This window comes from Kogia breviceps, chromosome 10, assembly GCF_026419965.1.
Source record: "Kogia breviceps isolate mKogBre1 chromosome 10, mKogBre1 haplotype 1, whole genome shotgun sequence".
NCBI lineage: Eukaryota > Metazoa > Chordata > Mammalia > Artiodactyla > Physeteridae > Kogia > Kogia breviceps.
The window spans coordinates 83,653,838-83,665,444 of NC_081319.1; positions in this window are offsets into that span (position 1 = coordinate 83,653,838).

Here is an 11,607-nt window from a genome sequence, read left to right on the forward strand (position 1 = left end):
AGGGGAAAGAGGGGTGTGTTTTGTAATTACACTGAGACAACCAGCATAGCACGGGACTGTCCTGGGCAAGTGGGGAGGGATGGTCGCTCTACACACCAGGCATTGCCAAGGCCCTACAACCAGATTTTCATCAGATTTCACTTGAATGAGGTTATTTGTTCCCATCTATTTTTCTTCCTCTTGACAGAAAAGAAGAAAACGCCTTTGGTTTCCTAGTGTGTGAAGTGACTGCTTTGGGCCCTGCTAATTTCCCTCAGAATGTCACCAAGTCTGCACTTGGCTGATGGAGACTTTGGCATGAGGCATCAACGACAGCATGAAAAAGTACTGATTTCTACTCTTTGTTAGTTTCTACTTTGCTCATGTCTGTTCTTGATTCATTCTCACATCTGTGCTGGGATTCTGTTCAGAATCCCAGGTAACTGAGGACAGGTGCCAAGATATGTCTTCTTTTTGCCTTATGACTTTCATTCCCTCCAAGTGTGTGGCTAGAAGCCAAGTTTCCTGCCTTGTTCCTTCTTTGTTCTCATCTGTGGACACCTACTCTGCGTGATCATCTAGAGGAGTGGGTTTATTTGGAGCACTGCGACATGGTGTGGTTCAAAGACCACCAACTGGATCAAAGGACCTGCGCTCAGAGCGCCTAGCACAGAGCCTGATGCATCGTGGGTGCTCGGTAAATGTGAGCCAACTCCCAGTCAGACCATCCTCATCGATGCAGGGCCGGGGAGCAGTGGAGGGGCGGCCTCTGTGGCCTTCTCGACCAGCAACGTGTCAGAGGAGGAGTTCCTTGCCTGGGGCTCCCAAGTCAAGCCTCCAGTAATAGATGCTTGTACCATTCGGAGCAAGTGGTAGCTACAAACATTGGGGCTTCTCTAGGTTAAGGGTCTTTTGGCTAAGCATCCTTCAGACCTAAGCATGATTCCTTTGAGTCCCTGGAATCTGAGTAGGAGGGAAAGGATCTTATTCCTCCAGATGTGAAGGAGTAAGGTTTTCCCCTAACTCAGAACTTGAAGGGAGAAGTAAGGAAATTGCGTAAAATGGTAGAAACACGCTAGACTTTGGAGCTGGTTAGCTGTGGGTTTGAACATCCACCCTTACCAGCACTTATTATCATAGTCAAACTCACTTAAACACCTGGAGCCTTATTTGTAAACTAGGCATAATGGTAACTAGCTGCAGGGTTGCCATGACAACAAAATACTATACATCTTAAGCCCTGGCACAAAATAGGCTTTTATAAATGGAAACTATTATGGCCTAGGATTATCTAAAAGAACAGTAACACTCAGGTAGGTGGGGGAAATAGCTCTATGACTGGGAGCCCCCAGAAAGAAGATCCTAAAATCATAAATCTTGAAAGAATAAAAAGCCCTAAGACTATACTTGTGACCTACCTCAACTGGGCAGTTTATATCAGAAATCCTCTTATCCTGGGGCAAGTCAGCTTATGTCAAATCTATGACTAGACTTGATCGATTGGTAGGGACTGCCTGAAGTGCAGTTGAGAAAGATTCTGACGCTGAGTCTGAACTCAGGGAAGCATGCCAGAATTGACTGATTAATGATGCCTGCCCTGGGTGCAGGCCTGGGGAGGCCCATAATTACCCTCTGTTCCTCACTGACCAGTGCATAAGACTGCTCTTAACACAGGCAAGGGTCTGGACATCTAGAGCAGCGGTCAGGCTTTGGGTAGCTCAGGGGAAATAAATGGAAGGCAGTGACGCTCCAAAGGCTGATACAAAAGGAAAGGTGTGGAAGATCATGGGAAATCCTTGATAAGTATGTTGGACACATTTCAATGATTTCCTAATTCTAACCAGGAGCAGCCCAAAAGGGGTAGCCAGAAGAGCCTGAGAAATTACCTGGAAGAGTCAAGAGAAAATTACAAGTTTAGTGCCCATGACTATACCAGCTGGCATCAGGCAACGCTGCACGGACCTCCCCTCTGTGGTAGGGTCCGCAGGGGGCCACGAATGAGTCACAGTGGGCCAGGCGGGTAGACAGTTGCTAGCGGGGCCCTGTGTGGCTTGCCTGAAAGAGAATCAGCTACTAGGCTCCTGTTGACTGTCTCCTTGAAGCCAGATCTTCCCATGTTTAAAGAGAAGCTGGTTTGTGTGTGAAGTGTCCATATTTTAAAAATTTGGATCAAATTAAAAAGACACACACATGCCATACAGGCCAAACAAAAGCCATCTGCAGGATGAATGAAATCAGCTAGTGTTTGACCTCCGGGATCCAGGCTAAATCCAAAATCATGAGCTTTGTACTCTAGGCTTGGAATGACTAGGCAATGACCTACCTTTCCAGTGGTCCTTCCTGCTCGTGTCCTCAGCTAGCCAAGAGTAGTTCTGGTTCCCAGGACACCTGAGGCACCTCCCTGTCCCTGCATCTTTGCTCTGCTGGCTCTGGAATTCCTTTTCTCCCAGCTCCTCCAGCTCCACCTTGAAGGTCCTACTCTTTCTGGAAGTCTTCCCTGATTTGCCCCCAGCCAATGAATAATTAAATAATTACAAGCAATCTACTCCCACTGGACACTCTCAAAGTGTTATATTTCATCTCTTTGTTTTAATTTCTATTATTCTGACATGCCCTAGCCATCAGGCTTAGGAGAAAAGTGTTTTTCTTAATTAATTTATTTGTTAACTTATTAATTTATTAATTTTTGTCTGCATTTGGGTCTTCGTTGCTGTGTGCAGGCTTTCTCTAGTTGCGGCGAGCAGGGGCTACTCTTCGTTGCAGTGCGCGGGCTTCTCATTGCAGTGGCTTCTCTTACTGCGGAGCACGGGCTCTAGGTGCATGGGCTTCAGTAGCTGTGGCATGTGGACTCGGTAGTTGTGGCTCGCAGGCCCTAGAGCTCAGGCTCGGTAGTTGTGGCGCACGGACTTAGTTGCTCCGCAGCGTGTGGGATCTTCTCTGACCAGGGCTTGAACCCGTGTCCCCTGCATTGGCAGGTGGATTCTTAACAACTGCGCCACCAGGGAAGCCCGTCAAGGCTTCTTGAGAGCTTTGACTTTAAGAGACTAAGCTGAGTTTATCCCAGCCAGGCTGAACTCAAACCTGGAAGACTGTAGCTGGTTGGCTCACTGGGCAAAACTCCCCCGTCTCTCTGCAGCCCCTCCACAGGCCTCTACTCTGCCATAGCATGGCCAACATCCCTTAGCTGTGTCCTTGGTCACTTGGGGTCTCAGGGCAGCAGAGGTGAATGAATAAAGCACCCTCACTCCCCCTCCTGGGGGAGTGGATTCAGGTACCAGGCCTGCTGGCTGGTGGGGGGATGCCAGCATCATCAGGAACAGGAAGAGATGCCCTGAGCGAGTGGTTCCTGGATTGGCTCATGCAAATTAGTACTCATGTTACCATCTTAAAACGTGAGACTCTAGGAGGCCCTTTTAGACGCTAAAATCAAGGGAGGAAACTGAGGCCCCGGGAAATATGGCTTGCCCGAGGACAAGGCAGAGAATGCCTTCGGTAGGATCCAGGACAACTAACTCTAACTTTGAGGACTGTTTTCCATTAAGCCAGAGATTTGCCACTAATGTTTGAAATGTTCTGATAAAAACACAAGTGAGCTCTCACAAGGCTGCATTTTCCAAAGACTCCATTTTGCAGCTGTGCAAGAATGGGCCCTGATTGGTCTTGTCCTTTCAGCCTTTATGAATGTAGCATTGGGAGGGTAACATTTGCTGCTCTAGCCATCCCCACCTCGGTGCCATTTCCTTGGCAGAAGGGAGATGTGTGGGTCGTGTCTGCCTCCACATATTTCAAACTCTGAGCCAAACCTTCATCACGGGAGTGGACAAAATGAGAAAACGCTCACAGGTAATCTGCAGCAATGAGTCTTGTGCTCTCCGTCACATCTTGCCATGTTTCTCTGGGAACATTCAAATAAGGAAGAGCTTCCATTTAAATCAGGAAGGAAGATTAGACTGTTTCCTTCTTATGACCAACCTGGGAACCTCTGCTGCAGAGTAAGTCAATGTAGAAAGGGATCTTCGGATGCTAAGACAAGACCATTATCTTCACTTTACAGACAAGGAAACAGAGGCTCAGAGCAGCTCAAAACCCATTAATCTACAGTCAAACAAATGGGCCAGGCGATGTGCTACATTCTGGAGATACAATGGTGAACAAACAGACAAGGTCCTGCCCTCAAATTGCTTCCAGTCTCGCAGGAAACACACTGTCGGTAAGTTATATGAAGCTGAAAGGAAACAGACTGTGCCTCCCCAAATAATGCCACTTTGGCATAAGGATTGCTTTGAGCTGAATGCAGCTGAGAAACAGTAGACTGCAAGAAAAACTCTCTGCCTTTCCCCCTGTTTGCCTAAAAGCTGGGCATAAATTTCCCATGAGAAGGTGCCTCCCTTCCCTCTAGTACCAGGAAAGGTAGAATGACTCTTCTGCCCTGGAGGGGACCATAGACTCTCATCGGTCCAGAGACGGCACGGAGAGGAATCCACATCACAAAGCTTCCTAAAACAAACCTCATCTTCCGTAAGTTTCCCTGTACATCTACCATCCCACAATGCACTGCCCCTAGATGCTCAGAGCCCTTCTCCTCTGTTGTGACACTTCTCCACAAATGTATTGTCCTTTGTATTAGCCTCCGGGTCTGACCACCTCTTCGGGGTTTTCCTTTAATTCTGTGAGGCCCTCAATATGCATTTGAAATAAATCTCTTTATCCAGTTAATCTGTCTTCAGCAGTTTAATCTCCAAGGCCCCAGCCAAAGACCTGAGAGGGTAGAGGAAAGTTTCCCTCCCCTACAACATCTTCTGACACCCAGTCCCAAGCCCTTTCTACTTCTCCAAGGTACTGACACCACACTCCTGAGTCGGGTGAATGGGATTTTGCCAGGTTGGTTACTTAACCCTCAATTTTTATCGGCTCCTTTCGCCCAAACCTGATCTTGTTATCACCCCCCACTGCTTCCCTAAAACATGCTTCCCATAAGGGAAGATGGAGATCTCGATCTCCATGGTCAGCGCTTCGTGGGTTTCTCAGCAGCATTTTGCAGGGTCACTGAGAGCCCAAAGCAAGCTGCTCAGCCCACATCTCATCTATGTCCTGATGATGGGGCTAGGCCCAAGAAACCGGAAGCCAGAGAGAGAGAGAGACAGCTTCAGGTTTTTGCTTACAGGACAATTACTTAGCCATGCAGACTATGCCAGGCTTTGATGGCTTCTGTGAAATGCCAAGCATTTCTAAGGAAGCTATCATTAAAGTCAGCCTTTTGATCTCTATTCATCCAAAGCACGTTTCCACATCCCCTCCAAGAATTCTTCACATTAGCCCAGAGTGCTGTGTCTCCGTCCTATGGTTAAGCCCTGGCAGCTTTGGCTACCACAGCACCAATCAAATGCAGCAGGAGAAGCCGCGGTGACTCTGATGAAGCGGGCTGCTGGAGATCGCATGGCAACTGACGCACAAAGGCGCGTGGGTTTGTGTGGGAACCTTGGGGGCGCCGTGGAGTATTGTGGAGGTGGGGTGGCTTTGCCAGGCCCTCGTGGTGGTGCCTCGGTGATTGTCACTGGATGTTGTGGGTGCCCAGCTGCAGCCCTGAGTCCTCTCAGCACTGAGTGACAGGTGTGACCCAGATGTGACTTAAGCTCACCTGCTTGGGTGTCAGGGACGGTCAATCATACTAGCAGTTTGCCCTGAAGTCTACCTTGGCTGCTGTGTGCCACATCCCCAGAACTTATTTGTACACTTTGACCAACATCTCCCAGTTCCCCACCCCCTTGAAGGCTCATTCTCTTAATTAACCCTTACCCTGCACTGTCTCCTGAGTGTCCTTCTGAGTTCCTTAACATCTCGGAGTTCAGTTTTCTTGTTTGCGGAACGAAAACAATCACACGTTCTACAGCATTGTTTTGAGGATTAAATAAGGTAGTGCATAGATTGGCACAACTTCTGGCACATTCTATAGAAAGTCTCAGGGTAGTTCCATCAACAGAAGAATGGATAAAGATGATGTGAGATACACACACACACACACACACACACACACACACACACACACACACACACACTGGAATACTACTCAGCCATAAAAAAGAAGGAAATTTTGCCATTGGCAGCAACCTGGATGGAGTTGGAGGGCATTATGCTAAGTGAAATAAGTCAGAGAAAGACAAATACTGTATGACATCACTTATATGTGGGATCTAAAAAATACAACAAACCGATGAATACAACGAAAAAGAAGCAGACTCACAGATCTAGAGAACAAACTAGTAGTTACCAGTGGAGGGGGAGGGGGACTACAGGGGTGAGGGAGTGGGAGGTGCAAACTATTGGGTGTAAGATAGACTGAAGGATGTATCAACATGGAGAATGTAGCCAATATTTTGTAATAACTAAAAATGGAGTGTAACATTTAAAATTGTATTAAAAAAATAAATTTTTTAAAGTCTCAGAGTATTTAACCTTCTCTCCCAGCCTTCAGGAAAAACTTTCAGCATCTCAGGATGGAGTCTCAACAGCTCATAGACTCGAGTTCCTCAGAGGATGTTTTCCATTTGCCTTATAACCAGAGCAGAATCAAATGGTTCCAAGAGGTGGGAAAAGGCCAGTCCATGGAAGGTCTGTTGAGGACAGATGAAGAGCCTGAACAGACAGGAAACTAGACACAAGCTCTTTACTCTCTCAGGGTAAAGAAGACAGTGTTCTGTTCCATTGTTTGCACAAGGAGAAAATTGCCGGTATGAGGTCACACAAAAGGAACTTGAAGGACTGAGAACTCCCAGGCTGTACATCTCAGCCTGCGTCAGCCCAAAGAACCCTATGTCTCTCGGTTACTGCCGATTCTTGTATTTTCTTTTGTACCAAAAGGAACACAAGTTCTCTGTGACAGTTAGATAAACAACCTCAAGGCTTAGCAGTGGATGCTTAGATTTCCCAAATAATTTTTTTCTTAGCAAGGCAAAGGAAGCTAGAAAAAGAAACACGTCAGGTATGTTTCTTCTCTCCTGATGAGAAGAAAAATACTGCTCTGGAGGAACCCTGCAGATATTTGCAGGATGAGAGGATAAACCACTGAAATCACCCTGGGCCAAAAGCCTCCTGTTCTCACAGGACAATGCTCCCATTTTAAGGGAGGGATTCTGGTCAGAAAATGGACAATGATTCTTTCTATTTTGAACAACAGAATGAGAATTTGGGAGTTGGTTCTGGTTTTAGAATTCATTCCAGCCTCTTTTCCTCAGTCACCACGTGCAATTATTTATCCTCCATTCCATCTCCCCCAACCCTCCCCTCACCCACTCTTATTTTTTTTTATTGAAGTATAGCTGGTTTACAATGTTGTGTCAGTTGCTGCTGTAGAGCAAAGTGACAGCCATACACACATATATATTCTTTTTTAAACATTCTTTTCCATTATGGTTCATTCCAGGAGATTAGATGTAGTTCCCTGTGCTATACAGTAAGACCTTGTTGTTTATCCATTCTAAACGTAATAGTCTGCATCTACCAGGCCCAAACACCTAGTCCATCCCTCTCCCTGCCCCCATCCCCCTTGGCGACCACAAGTCTCTTCTCTACGTCTCCCTCACCCACTCCTGAAGAGTCTCCCCATCTCACTCATGCCGTGAGCTTGGAGGCACCCAGCTGGCCACCAAGACAGTCAGCTTCCAACCAAGCCCTAATGTCCAGGTCCAGTTTAACTTTGACCCCTACTGGTAGGGCTGGTTGACAAGAGACAGTGAAGGCTGTTAAGGCACCATCTGGGGTCAAGGCCACTTAGAGGCTGGCAACACCTAAACAAAATGCCATCAGCTAAAAGAATTAAAAAGGGGAGGGCTTCCCTGGTGGCGCAGTGGTTGAGAGTCCGCCTGCCGATGCAGGGGACACGGGTTCGTGCCCCGGTCCGGGAAGATCCCACATGCCGCGGAGCGGCTGGCTCCGTGAGCCATGGCCGCTGAGCCTGCGCGTCCGGCGCACAGGCTCTGCAACGGGAGAGGCAACAACAGTGAGAGGCTTGCGTACCGCAAAAAAAAAAAAAAAAAAAAGTGGAATGTGGAGAAAGGACTTCTTGGGAGTGGAGAGGGATGGGTAGAGATGGCTGTTATTCCTCAAAAGTTTGGTGGTGCCATCTGATGTTTCAAGCTACGTACATGTTCTTGCTTTGATAAATATCAAGACTGTCGTTTTCTAGAGAAAAGGTTTGGGAGGGCAGAGTGTCGAGTTTAGTAGATGTGAAATGTTTGAAATATCCAGAAAGCCTTGGACCAAATGGGAACTAAAGTTCCCACCCACGCAGTGGCTGTTCCTTGACACTTTCTTGAGGTGCGGGGGAAGCCTCCCAGACCCAGGAGACTCTTCCACGCCCATGGCTTCATCCCACAGCCTGCTCCACCCTAAGCCTGTCCTTTCCTGTTTGGGCCTTTTGAATATTCAACAGAGCCTAATTTAAAGGCCTTTCTTTGTAATCGCTGTGGCTGCCAGACGGTCCCTAATCTAAAAAGTACTTTGGATTCTGTCCAAAAGTTTGAAATTCCATGTATTGTGGTCAGTGCAAATGTTAGGTTGTTTTGACAACTGCATCTTAAGAGTAAGGACTAGCATTTTCAGGGTCCTTCGCTTGGCTTTCTGACTTACACAGACTTGGATGTCACAATGCCTGGTTGTATACAAGGCTTTTAATATTTTTCAACTGAAGACCTAATATTTTTTTCCTTGTCCTCAGGGAACAGTAAGGCATCCTTGAAATGACCTGAATTCAAAGCACTTGATGCAATTACTATGCTGATTAACTTCTGAAGAAAAGAATTTCTCTTCTCTGCAAAGATACAAACACATGCTGGATAAGCTTTTGTTTGGGAAGCTGTAAAGGAGATTCATGTCTGTTCAGATATTCGCACAAGTGACCTTTAAACTTTGTTCAAACCCTCGGATCCAATGGTTATAGGTCTACTAATTGGTTGTTTATACTCAAGGACCATGCAGGGTGGGGAGATGCAAACTCCTGGGGCTCTCCGAGGGGAGGTGAATTACATCAGACACTTTTTATCAGACAAAATTCCTAGAATTTTGAGCCAAAATGTTTAGCAAGCAGAGACACCTGTCTTAGAGCATGAAGGAAAGGCATTTTAGGTGCAAATAAATAAATTTAATGCAGCAATGAAAATAACAAAGTACAGCTATACACAACAATATGATGATTCTTCTGGACACAATGCTGAGCAGAACAAGCAAATATGAGAGAATTTGCACTTGGTGGTGGCCAGACTGGTGTGTTCTTGTGACAATTTATTGAGTTTAGGCTAGGACCCTGCACTCTTTTGTATGTACATTATAGTTCAATACGTTTTTAACAGTACACCATGTGACTCTATTTGTTAGGTTCTCCCCCAAAAGCCAAAATCAAACTATTGTTGAGTAACACATATAAAGGTAATAAAAATATAAAGAGCCACCTTAGCAATCTCCTTCGGGATGCAGGAAGGGGCTTGTGATCAGGAGTGGATGGGATTGAGGGCTGCAGTTAGGGGACCTTCTTTTTTTTTTTTTCTCCCCCCCGGTACGCCGGCCTCTCACTGCCGCGGCCTCTCCCGTTGCGGAGCGCAGGCTCCGGACGCACAGGCTCAGCGGCCATGGCTCACGGGCCCAGCCGCTCCGCAGCACGAACCCGTGTCCCCTGCATCTGCAGGCGGACTCTCCACCACTGCGCCACCAGGGAAGCCCCAGGGGACCTTCTTTACCACATCTTCTGTATCCATTCATCTGTTGATGGACATTCAGGTTGTTTCCATGTTTGGGCTATTGTGAACAATGCTGCATTTGAATTACAGTTTTGTCCCGGTATATTCTCAGGAGTGGGATTGCTGGATCATATGGTAATTCTATTTTTAGTTTTCTGAGGAACCTCCATACTGTTTTCCACGGTGACTGTACCAGTTACCATTCCCACCAACAATGCAAGAGGGTTCCCTTTTCTCCACACCCTCTCCAGCATTTATTGTTCGTAGACTTTTTCATGATGGACATTCTGACCCACGGGAGGAGATACTGGGGACCTTCTGAAATGCCAGTAAGTTCTATATCTTGGCCTGGATGGTGCTTATACAAGCATTTGCTTTATAACTCTGCTAAACTGAATATATAAATTTATATACTTAGACAAAATAATTTACTAGATTCAAACCAATCTAAATTTTTATCAGTAGGGGACTAAATTAATTATAATATAGTCATTTAATGTATTACGCACCATTAAAAATGAGGTAGCTATGGTCCTTTATCCTTATAAGGATCTAATGTCCAAATTGTGTCCGAAAATGGCAAAAGTCATGTTAGAAATGAATCTAGCATGATACCACTTACATATATAGCAGTCCCCCTCTTATCCATGGTTTTGCTTTCTGTTCTTTCAATTACCTGTGGTCGACTGCAGTCTGAAATATTAAATGGAAAATTCCGGAAAAAAGCAATTCATAAGTTTAAAATTGCGCACTGAGTCGCGTGATGAACTCTCGCTCCGTCTGGCTCCTTCCCACCCAGTACAAGAATCAGCCCTCTGTCCAGGGCCTCCACACTGTATATGCTCCCCACCTGTTAGTCACTTGATGGCCAGCTCAGTTATCAGATCAACTGTTGCAGTATCACAGTCCTGTGTTCAAGTAACCCTTATTTTACTTGATAATGGTCCCAAAGTGCAAGAGTAATGATGCTGGCAATTCAGATATTCTTACTGAACGTAATTTACAAATTAAACTTTGCCATCAGTATGTATGTATGTATATATATATATATATATAGGAAAAAACATAGCATATATAGTGTTCAGTACCATCCATGGTTTCAGGCATCCACTGGTCTTGGAACACACCCCCCCAACGGATAAGTGGGGGACTACTGTATGCAGAAAATATCTCTAATCTTTGGAAAACACAAGAAACTAGTCATTGATGCCTTAACGAGGAGACCAGGAACCGACTTTGTATCATGTGCATTTGTCACCATTCAAATAGAAAAGAGCATTTATTTTGAAAATGTTTGCTGATTGTACAGTTCTTTCCAGATTTTACGTCTAGGCTCACCTTTTTGGAAAGTACTTCAGCAAAAAAGAGGTACTGGCATTCACATACTGCTGCCTGACCATGGCCATGTTCATTACACAAGGACTCTTCTAAGCAAACATTTCTCAAGCACATATTTTGAACCTGGTGGTGTTAGGCACTGTAAAAATAAAGGTAAATGGGACAAAACTGGAGCTCTCATGGAAGACACTGAGGAGGAAGAAGAAGGAAAGGAGACCATTTGGTGCCACTGGAAAGTCTCTTCATGCAGCTGTTCAATGCTGCTGCTCTTTGTCTTCAGGAAATGCAGTTGGGTCACAGCCCTTGTCTTGACGAGTCTTAGAAATCAACTAGAGGACACATGTTTTATAAACCAACCCCACGAGTTTCACACTAGACAAAGTACTATTGCTTCAGTGGTAGCATCTTCGTCTTTCTGCTCCTCTGAAACTCTTTCACTCTCTCCGTTCCTTCATTCTGTTTCCAAGAAGGCATAGACGACATCCTGGGCCTTTCATGTCTGCTCTGTTTGAGATGATTCCAAGGACATTGAAAATGCAACAGATAACGCAGTTGAGGTGCT